Consider the following 11718-nt stretch of genomic DNA (forward strand, 5'->3'; position numbering starts at 1 on the left):
GAAATACATGCATCTCGAATGCTTATAATTTAGGAAATGAATGACATACCCCTCCTTTTCTTGCCGTTATTCTTTGGCAGCAGACATTTTAAAACTGCCTAATTTTGTCACCTCTTCTACAGAGAGACAAGTCTGCACAGTTACTCCTCATTTTAGACACAGAAATGTTCCTGGTGAGTATACCAGGGAAGTGGAAGGTTTGGAAAGCAATTATCATCTGTGTTTTTTTTTTTTAATATACATCGAATTTTTATGTAGTAGGTCTTTCTTTAAAGCAGCGGTTCTTAAGCCAATCAGAACCAGTGTTGCCTTAAATTTTAAAAAATTTCTTTGTTTTTTGAGCAGTGTTAGGGCCACAGGGAAGAGAGAGCACAGGTACACTCCCTCGCTCCTGACACTTCCCCTTTATTAACATTTTCCTTGTTAATATTTTGCTTTCTTGAGGTACCTTTGTTACCACTGATGAGTCAAAATTGATATATTATTATTCGCTGAAATCCATAGTTTACATCAGGGTTCACTCTTTGTGCCATATATTCTATGGGTTTTGACAAGTGTATAATGACCTGCATTCACTAATACAGTAGTATGAAGAATAGTCACTACCCTAACTACCACTTTTTTATAATAAATGATTTTGTAACACCCAACTTGCTATCCTAAAAGAAAATGTATAGAAAATAACATTTACCTGTACTCATATTTTTCTTTATGCAATCAATATAATATCCTACCTGCAAAATGAAGACCAAAAAAACCAAAGTAAGTAATGAAGTGATATAAATTTCAGTATGTAAACACTCAGACCCAACTCAGTAGAAGGCTTGAAGTAGTCAGATAAATTTAGATAAGAGCGAAGTAATAAGACCAGAAGATATTCCATACAGGATGCACAAATTTTATATGTCAATTGTACCTCATTAAAGCTGTGGGAAAAAAGAAAAAAATAAATGTACAGGTCAATGAGTGCAAGTCAAAGGTATGCATGAATGTTAGAATAAAACCAGCATGCTAATATGTATCAAAACTACTGTGCGTTTAACAAGTTAATTGGAGTAAGACTAAAGCTTCATATAATTTAAATGAATATTTCGCATATATGAATGGCTGGTGGGACAATTCTTGATTAATAGGAGACTGACCTGGGTGTTGCAGGACATCCAGCCTTGGACCTGTTCACTGAATGCTAACATCACTCCTCTCTGAATATGGAGACAAGTCAACTTCTGACATGGTCAAAAGTTTCCTAAGAAACAATTCAGTTTCTAAGAGAACCACTCTCTTAAAAGTCTAATAGAGACTGGTGTCACTATTATCTCCTGGGGGCTTTTTTTCTGGACAATTTTTCCTGCCTCATCTTCTGAATTTTCCTTGGAAGAACTCGGAGTTAGATCTGTATCTCATTTCATTTGCTGAAGGTAGGCATTCCCAATAGAAAGGAACTTTTGCCCCAAGAGGTGTAAGATTATGGGGTTTGGAAAGACATTATAATATCCATATTCTTTTTTAACTTCCTTTTTTGTATATGCTATATTTTGTAAACAGTCTTACAGGAGTAAGACATATGAAACTATAGTTTACGTATGTACTTTATTAAAAAATAAACAGATACTGAGGATGAATGCACAGATCTTTTTTTTTTTTTTGAGTCTTTTTTTTTTTTAATTTTATTTTTAAACTCGCTCCAGCCATATCAGATCTTTTTTATTGATGGGGTTAGTCATAATAAAAGTTATAGATAGGGCCCTGTCTATAAATACAGTCTGACGCAGAATAGCAGATAGACTTTGGCCATATCTGACATCCTTTCAGAATCCTCAAGTACTAATGGTGATCTTTACCTATTATTTGATTAAGGTACATTTGTGACAGTCCTCAGCGCCTTCATGATTGACCGTCACAGCAACACGGCTTCATTTCTTGCCACACCCACACTCTCCCTTGCTTCAGCCGCACTCCATCTCTCATTGTGCTTTGGAGGTGTCGTGCCGCTCCCTCACACCCTCACACTTTTGCAAGGGCTATTCCTCTACTTGGAACTGTTGGCGAGGAAGACTTTTCTCTACCTTCTTTGGTTCAGGTTTTTGGGGCCTGTGAATTAAATTGACAAGAGACAGATTAGTAGAAAAAAAGGTATTTGTATGCATACCAATGCTAACAAAAAAAATAGCTAGCTTGCTAAATGGTTAAAGGCTTATATACCTAACTATTAAAAAAGGGGGAAGAACAGGCTTCTCTAGAAAGGACAAAGAAATGTCTTTAGGAAAGACAAATGGGTTTTTAGAGCCACAAACAAGAGATGAGAAAGTCTGTAATAATGTTTGATTAGGCAGGTGAGAGTGGTCTTTCCAGCTTCTTCATGGCCATGAAACCTCCTGGAGAGGGGATTTATGGTAGCCTCGTTTCCCAGAAGTTGCTGCTTTTAGTCAGATAAGTGAAGCTCCAATAAGGCTTTTTTCTGTCTCTTTTGAATATCAAATGTTTTCAGCCTAAAATAATCTTCATACCAATTCAGGGGTTCTGGGTGAGTCCCTGTAGAATGCACACGCTTATACACACATGAGCACACTGTGACTGCCCACTCCCATCCTCTGCCTGCCTAATGTCTCAGCATTTATAACTTACCTAGACCATCATCCTGGAAACACGTTCCCTGAACACCCTCCCCCAGGCCACATTAAATCCCTTTCTCATGCCCTCCCACCCCCACCCTGGCCCAGCACTTGATGCTTCCTTTCGGCAGAGCACTTACCACTCTATGTTCTTATTTTTCTATTTCTCTGATCCTCTTCTGATCTGTCTGGTGATGGAGCATGCTTGACTACTGTTCCTGGCGTATAGCAGATGCTCAATAACTGTCTAGTTGAAAATCATGAATGAATGATGATGTCATATGACAGACTGCATAATTTGGATATTGTATTGCTCTTCAGTGGAAATTCTTTGTATTTGAGGATCATGTTTCTTTAATTTCGATGAGGTTAAATTATCAAAAGAAGCATAATGAATGAAAATAAAAGTGCTATAACACTAAGAACGCAGGTAAGAGGACTGTGGTTAGCTGAGGCACCCTCAAGTGGAGTCTCTGAGAGTAAGATCTGTTAAGAGTGAGGTGACTGAGACGGAATGGAAAGAGCCTTGGGTTTAGAGGAAAGCTGGGCTTCAGTTCCAGTTCTGTTGCTTTGGCCTCTTTGATCTTTTGTTTTCTTGCTTATGAAACAGTGGAATGAATGTGTAATTTAAGAGCTGGAATCAGAGAGAAAATGTATTTGAAACGGCATCATAAACTCTAGAGCTCTGTAGTCTAGGAGTGCAGCTTAGGAGAACATGATTTCATCAGAGACAGAGATTTCAGTGTGTTCAGAATGGCAGGAGCATCTACTGTGAGGTACGTGGTGGAACATCAGACTCTCCAGCTGTACACCTGGGAATGAACTCTTCAAATTCAAACCGGGTTCACTGGCTTACTGGAAACCCAGGGCAGGTGATCTGGGTGGAAAGGAGGTCCCCAGATCCATTTGTTAATCCAGTTTGGGCACAGTCATAAGCTGTGGGTTAGTGCCAGAGGTCACAGTAGGGTAAAGAGGCAGAGCAAGAAACTGCCCACATGAGGTGACTCAGGGCCCCCCAATAAGCTCTTTGGCCAAAATGTCTCCCTTATTGGCCTTTCCCCAGTGCTGGAAATTCCTACGTTATTCCATCTCTTTGATGAGGTCTAGCATCCAATTTGGAATAAGAAGACTGCAAATACTGTTATTATTACCTAAGATTCCACAAAGGTATTTATTTTCCTTCCCAGAACAACATCAACAATACTAACAACAAAGAACACTCATTTAGATGTGCAGCTCCAACCACTTTACCTGCATATCTCATTTAATCCTCATCACAGCCCTATGGGTTTGGTGCTATCAGTATCAGCCCCATTTTATAGATGACAACATTAAGACACAGAAAGTGACAAGTCTTTCCCAAGGACGATGTATAGCTAGCAAGTAGCAAAGCTGGAATCAGAACCAGGGAAGTCTGGGTCCAGAGTCTAATACTTAACCACTAAGCTGTTACCTCTATATTTGTGGCACTGGAACAGACTATGCAACAGTCTCCTAATTCCCAGGTAACAGTTGGTCCCCACCCCCCTTTTATTGGACAGATTGTGTTTACTTTCTTTTTATCATAAAATAGGGAGAAATACCCCTCCCCTCAGTGCTCCCAGGGGAATGGTGATTAGCTGTCACGATTTAGCCCATGAAGTCTTCTCTGAAGAAAGCAAAAAAGACGTCTGAATATCTCCTCCTTCCCCTCAAAACACTTTTCTTCTGTCTGCAAGGTGGAGACGCACAAACATCATGGTATGGTTCTAGTCCAAACCCAATGGCCTGAGGACCAAGGAAGTGACTGGTTTAAGTCTCAATCTAACTCCAAAGATCTGAGACCAAGAGTGCCAACTTCTGAGAGCAGAAGAGGGATGTCCCAATTAAACACAGGGCACAAACTCAACATTCCAAGCCAGGCCAGATCTAGGGCACAGCCCTTTGCCTGGGAGAGCAGCTATGACTAGACTCTGGGTTGTGATGTAGATTTCCATTGCATGTGCTCTGTGCTGCCGACTGCTTATCAAAATTATGTCTGTGAAATGCAGTCATGTTGTTGCAGGTCCCAGCAGTTTGTGCAGTTTCATTAGTTTTCTGAGTGACTACACCATAATTTATTTCTCTGTTCTCCAGAGATCAAATTGCCAACATCCGCTGGATCATCAAAAAAACAAGAGAGTTCCAGAGAAACATCTATTTCTGCTTTATTGACTATGCCAAAGCCTTTGACTGTGTGGATCACAATAAACTGTGGAAAATTCTGAAAGAGATGGGAATACCAGACCACCTGACCTGCCTCTTGAGAAACTTGTATGCAGGTCAGAAAGCAACAGTTAGAACTGGACATAGAACAACAGACCGGTTCCAGATAGGAAAAGGAATACGTCAAGGCTGTATATTGTCACCCTGGTTATTTAACTTATATGCAGAGTACATCATGAGAAACGCTGGGCTGGAAGAAGCACAAGCTGGAATCAAGATTGCCGGGAGAAATATCAATAACCTTATATATGCAGATGACACCATCCTTGTGGCAGAAAGTGAAGAAGAACTAAAGAGCCTCTTGATGAAAGTGAAAGTGGAGAGTGAAAAAGTTGGCTTAAAGCTCAACATTCAGAAAATGAAGATCATGGCATCTGGTCCCATCACTTCATGGCAAATAAATGGGGAAACAGTGGAAACAGCGGCTGACTTTCTTTTTCTGGGCTCCAAAATCACTGCAGATGGTGATTGCAACCATGAAATTAAAAGACATTTACTCCTTGGAAGGAAAGTTATGACCAACCTAGATAGCATATTGAAAAGCAGAGATATTCCTTTGCCAACAAACGTCCATCTAGTCAAGGCTATGGTTTTTCCAGGGGTCATGTATGGATGTGAGAGTTGGACTATAAAGAAAGTTGAGCGCAGAAGAACTGATGCTTTTGAAGTGTGGTGTTGGAGAAGACTCTTGAGAGTCCCTTGGACTGCAAGGAGCTCCAACCAGTCCATCCTAAAGGAGATCAGTCCTGGGTGTTCATTGGAAGGACTGATGCTAAAGCTGAAACTCCAGTACTTTGGCCACCTGATGCAAAGAGCTTACTCATTTGAAAAGACCCTGATGCTGGGAAAGATTGAGGGCAGGAGGAGAAGTGGACGATAGAGGATAAGATGGTTAGATGGCATCAACAACTTGATGGACATGGGTTTGGGTGGACTCCAGGAGTTGGTGATGGACAGGGAGGCCTGGCATGCTGCAGTTCATGGGGTTGCAAAGAGTCGGACACGACTGAGTGACTGAACTGAACTGAAGTCCAGCTAATGGACATGTATGCTGTTGGACAATTCTTTTGCAGTTATAAACAATGTTGCTAAGAATATTTTTGAATTTGTTTCCAGATGCACACGTGCAAGAGTTTCTTATGGGGTGATGGGGTGATAGCCCACTGGGATAATGAGTTTAAATGTGCAGCCATGTTTCCAACTTAAGGGGAGCAGAACTACTGGACTGCAGGGTATATGCATCATTAACTTTATTACACATACCAAATTGCTCTCTAGTGTGGTTGTGCCAATTTAAACTCTTCCAGCAGCGTGTGGAGGTGCCCATTTTCCAACAAACTCAAATGTGGCTTCAAAATTTTTGCCTGTACAATGAATCTAAAATGGTATCTCCTTTTGATTTCGATTTGCATTTCCCTGATTACTGGCAAGGATGAACATGTTTACACGTTTATCGGTCGTTTGTCTTTGCTCTTCCTTGAATTGTCTGGAGAATGTGAAACAATATAGGAGACAGTCCCCATGCACACAGGACATGCCGTATGTGAAAACATAACTGGACCTCTCTAGGCCATGGTGGTTAGTTAAGTAGGCCCGTTTTCAATTTAAGTAAACTTGAGCCTGGTGGGCTGCTGTCTATGGGGTCACACAGAGTCGGACACAATTGAAGTGACTTAGCAGCAACAGCAGCAAGTGAAATTTACATGAGAAACTAATAAATCTATTACATCTCATAAAATATAAGTAATCATATTTGTCTTTTCATGTTAAAAAGAACAAAAGACTACTAAAGTTCTGAGAAACTTGAACAACCTTTTGAAAAACTTCCTACTTTTTAGATTTCTGATTGTGCAATAGGTCTTCACTAACACAAACCTGTTTTTCATTAAACAGTGAACACATTCTACATTCTAATCATTTCATGCTAAAGCTGAAACTCCAGTACTTTGGCCACCTCATGCGAAGAGTTGACTCACTGGAAAAGACTGATGCTGGGAGGGATTGGGGGCAGGAGGAGAAGGGGATGACAGAGAATGAGATGGCTGGATGGCATCACTGACTCTATGGACGTGAGCCTGGGTGAACTCTGGGAGCTGGTGATGGACAGGGAGGCCTGGCGTGCTGCGATTCATGGATTCGCAAAGAGTCGGACACGACTGAGCGACTGAACTGAACTGAATAATTTCATGTAAAAAGAATAGGAAGCTTCTAACAATAAGGATATAATATTAATTCTTAGGTTGTAAAGGGAAGCCTGCGTGCTGCAGTCCATGGGGTCGCAGAGTCAGACACGACTGAGTGACGGAACAATAAAAAGGAAAGGGACAGAAAATCATGCCTGAGCACCGGTGGCTGGGTGTTCTACTCAACAGTTTCAAAGCTGCAGTTTTGGAGACAGTTGCTAGCTCCAAAGACTTATTTGTCCAAATGCCAACAGGCTTCCTTTCCCCAGTCCCAGGCTCTTTTATGGCTCCTCAGTTCAGAAATATCAGAAGCAAAATCAGGAAACCATTATGCTATTTGTAGTTTCATATCGCCCTCTTCAGGCCAAAGGCCTAAACTCGCACAGTGAAAAGTTACTCACTTCCTATTACATATTATAATTGAGATGTTTCTCTGTTTCTACTTTGGGCTTCCCTGGTGCCTCAGTGGTAAAGAATCCACCTGCTAAGCAGGAGACGCTGGTTATATCCCTGGGTTGAGAAGATCCCCTACAGAAGGAAATGGAAACCCACTCCAGTATTCTTGCCCGGGATAGCCCATGGACCCAGGAGTCTGGCAGTCCATAGGGTTTCAAAAATGACTTAATGATTAAACAACAACCACCTAAACTTCCTCAATATATACAACATGTAAAGATTAAAAATAAATATATTTTACCTATCTATTTTCTTATCCACCATCCAATCCAACTCTCACAAGCAGATAGATATATCTTCCTTCTCTCTTTTCTCCTAAGTCTTTGTGGTGTGGGAATCTTCTCAATAAGGTATTTTAAAGTGTTATCAATTGATAATTTACCCTTGATGCCTTTCCTTATATTGCATTTATTCTGTACCTTTTAATCCTGATATTTATCTAGTTTTCTGATGTGATTTTTTTCCTTCTGAAAAATGAAGCTGACTCAGCCCAAATCACAAACTTTAGTATACCTGCTCATGTTTCTTTCCTTTCCTTTCCATTTCTCTCTCTCCTCCTTCCTATCATTCCTCCTTTCTTCTGTCCTTAACAAACAAACAAACAAACTTATTTATGACTGCTTAAATGAATTTTAGTGCAATGCAAGGAATATTGGGGAACTCCAATATGGGGAAGATGATAGTCATATATAATATATTCAGAGGGTTTCTCTATTAGATTTTAATAACCATTAAGAAAATTAAAATATAGTTAATTTGCAATATTGGATTAGTTTCAGGTATACAGCAAAGTGATTCAGAGATATATATATCCTTTTTCAGGTTATTTTCCATTATAGGTTACTAGAAGATACTGACTATAATTCTCTGTGCTATACAGTAGGTCCTTGTTTATCTATTTTATATATAGTAGTGTGAATATGTTAATCCCACCTTTAATGACAGCCACTCGGACTAGTATGAGGTGATATCTCACTCTAGTTTTGATTTGCATTTCTCTCATGATCAGTGATTTTGAGCATCTTTTCTTGTGTCTGTGGCCACCTATATGTCTTCTTTGGAGAAATGTCTATTTAGATCTTCTGCCCATTTTTTGATTTTTTAAAATATTAAGCTGTATGAGCCATTTGTACATTTTAGAAAGTAAGCCTTTGTTGGTAGCATCATTTACAAATATTTCCTTCTAGTCTATAGGTTATAATTTCATTTTGTTTATGACTTCCTTTCTGTGCAAAGGATTTTAAGTTTAATAAGCTCTAATTTGCTTTTTGTTTCCTTTGCTTTAGGACAGGGATACAAAAAAAAATGTTGCTGAGATTTCTGTCAAAGAGTGTTCTGCCCATGCTTTCCTCTAGGAATTTTATAGTATCTGGTCTCATATTTAGAGTTTTAATCCATTTTGAATTTATTTTTGTATGTAGTGTTAGAGAAAGTTCTAATTTCATTCTGTTCCCAGCACCACTTATTGAAGAGACTGTCTCTCCTCCATTGTATATTCTTGCCTCCTTTGTCATACACTAATTTACCATAAGCACATGAGTTTATTTCTGGGCCTTTTATTCTATTCCATTGATCTATATGTTTGTTTTTGTGCCAGTATCACGCTATTTTGCTTACTGAAGCTTTGTAGTAAGGGCCAGGGAGCATGATTCCTCTATTATTTTTGTTACTCATTAAGTTGAGCCAAGATTTTATTGGATTTACTTTAAATTAATTAATGTATTAATTTGTAAATAATTGCATATGATGCAAAATTTATTCAGTACCAAATGTATTCAGTGAGAAATACATTTATCAGCTCCCCTCATAGGGAAACAATCTCTAGTGTCAATTTCTTAACACATATATTTTATGAGAATCCTCTGCACATGCTTAATAAAATAAAGAGGAATTTCAGAGTGATGACATATTACTGTCCTCAGTTAGTAAGAGAAAAATGTATATACCCTCAAATGCCCTTATGGCATTTTCTACTAATCCTTTCTAAATACACATTGAATGATTTCTCCAAGTGAGTAGGTCACCAGTAATCACATCATCTGGGAAACTGTTAGAAATGTGAATTTTCAGCCCAGTCCTAGACCTAGGGAATCAGAAACTCTGGGGGTATTCTCCCAAACTCTTTAAGTGATTCTTATGTTTGCTAAGGGCTCCCTGATAGCACACTTGGTAAAGAATCTGCCTCCAATGCAGGAGACCCTAGTTCAATTCCTGGGTCGGGAAGATCTGCTGGAGAAGGAATAGGCTACCCACTCCAGCATTCTTGGGCTTCCCTTGTGGCTCAGCTGGTAAATCTGCTTGCAATGCAGGCATCTGGGTTTGATACCTGGGTTGAATCTGCTTGCAATGCAGGCATCTGGGTTTGATACCTGGGTTGGGACAATCCCCTGGAGAAGGGATAGGCTACCCACTCCAGTATTCTGGTCTGGAGAATTCCATGGACTGTACAGTCCATGGGGTTGCAAAGAGTCAGACAGGGCTGAATGACTTTTACTTTCAAAGTCTGAGAACCATGGCATTAGAATATCAATGTCTGAGCCCCACCCCAGACTAATGAACAGAATCACAAACGTGGGTAGTTTAAATTTTCCTCAGGTAGTTCTAATGGACAGCTAGCATTAAGAACCTGGGCTGGGGATTTCCCTGGTGGTCCAGTGGATAAGACTCTGAGCTCCCAAAGCAGGGCACCTGGGTTCGATCCCTGGTCAGGGAATGAGATCTCACATGCTGCAAGGAAGACTGAGCATGCCACTTCTAAGACTCAAACAGTGAAATAAATAATGATTAAAAAAAAAAAGAAACTGGGCTGGCCTCACTGAAGAATATCATGAGTTTTACCTCACCTCAAGCTTTTTGGACTCTTTACCTTTTCACGTTGTCTTCATCTGTCTTGAGTGTCCAATATGCACTCCCATTTTACAGATAAGAAAGCTAAGGTTCAAAGAGACTGAGTTACTTATTCCAGAAAAGTAACTAGATTGGTGGGGCTAGGTCTCAAAATCAATGTCCTTGGAGTCCCTTGTCAGCACATTTTCTGTTTGCCATGCTGCCACTTCTAGTTAAGAGTATACATATTTTCTAAGAGGCTGTAAGCATGAAATGACTTACAAATGTCAGTTAGGAGATGATGTCTAAATATAGGGCGAATGAAAGAGTGAATGAATACAGGCCCCCTGCTGCTTCAAGTGTGTAAGAGTTAAACCATTTATCATAGAAGGGAAAGTTGCACTCTTTGTCAAACACTGAGCAACTAAACAAAGGAAACCAAAGCTACCAAGTATCCAGAAGAGATGGGGTTAATGGACTTGACATAGAATTACAACATCTGGCATTTTGCACTTTTAAAAGTGCATCTGAATCTCTAACACTATGGTGTTTGTAAGACTTCTCATAATTACCTGTAGGTGCTGTCAGTTTTAATTGTGTCCACACTGGGTCTTGCTGCCAATTGCTTTCAATCTTTATCTATAAAAGAGAATAACCGGTCCTGTTTTTATTTGCATCAAAAACTTGATTTTGGGTGTGATCCCATGCATCTAATACATTCATAGTGTTGTACAACCAGCTCTCCTCTATCTACTCATCACCTGAAAGGAGACCCATTCCCATTAACAGTCAACTTTTCTTTTCTCCTCCACCCTCCAGCTCCTGGATCTATCTGTGGATTTGCCTATTTAGGACGTATCATATAAGTGGAATCATATGTGACCTTTTGTGTCCAGCTCCTTTCACTTAGCATAGTGTTTTCAAAGTTCGTTCACGTTGTAGCATGTATCAGTGCTTAATTCCTTTTATAACCCAATCATTTCTTATTATGGATACACTTCATTTATCTATTCATCTGTTAATGGATAATCAGATTATTTCCCAAGGATAATGCCACAACAAAGAGTTGAGTACAAGTTTTTGTTTGAACACCTGGTTTTCAGTTCTTTTGGGTACATACCTAGGCATGGGATGGCTGGGTCATATGGTAGTTCTAGGTTTAATTTATTGAGGAAACACCAGACTATTTTCCACAGTGGCTGCACCATGTTATGTTCCTAACAGCAGCATATAAGGTTCTAATTACCTAATATCCTCACCAACACTTGTTATTTTCCATTGTCTTATATTCTTGCCATCCTAGTTGGTGTGAAGTGGTATCATATTGTGGCACTGATTTGCATTTTCCTAGTGATTGATGATGCTGAGCATCTTTCCATGTGCTTGTTAGTAAAATA

At 39.6% G+C, this 11718-nt stretch overlaps 1 long non-coding RNA gene across 2 annotated transcripts; it reads right to left on the reverse strand.

Moving 5' to 3' along the window:
* Positions 1–263: 263 nt before the first annotated feature.
* On the reverse strand, positions 264–11160 carry LOC132345290 (uncharacterized). Of its 2 annotated transcripts, none has more exons than XR_009494523.1 (3): positions 10894–11160; positions 2753–2859; positions 264–2091 (listed from the first exon to the last, which is right to left on the reverse strand). It is a non-coding gene; the product is annotated as an uncharacterized lncRNA (long non-coding RNA). The 2 variants fall into 2 exon arrangements; XR_009494522.1 differs by having other exon boundaries at positions 2753–3246.
* Positions 11161–11718: the final 558 nt, after the last annotated feature.

The sequence above is a fragment of the Bos taurus genome, chromosome 5, assembly GCF_002263795.3.
Source record: "Bos taurus isolate L1 Dominette 01449 registration number 42190680 breed Hereford chromosome 5, ARS-UCD2.0, whole genome shotgun sequence".
Taxonomy (NCBI): Eukaryota; Metazoa; Chordata; class Mammalia; order Artiodactyla; family Bovidae; genus Bos; species Bos taurus.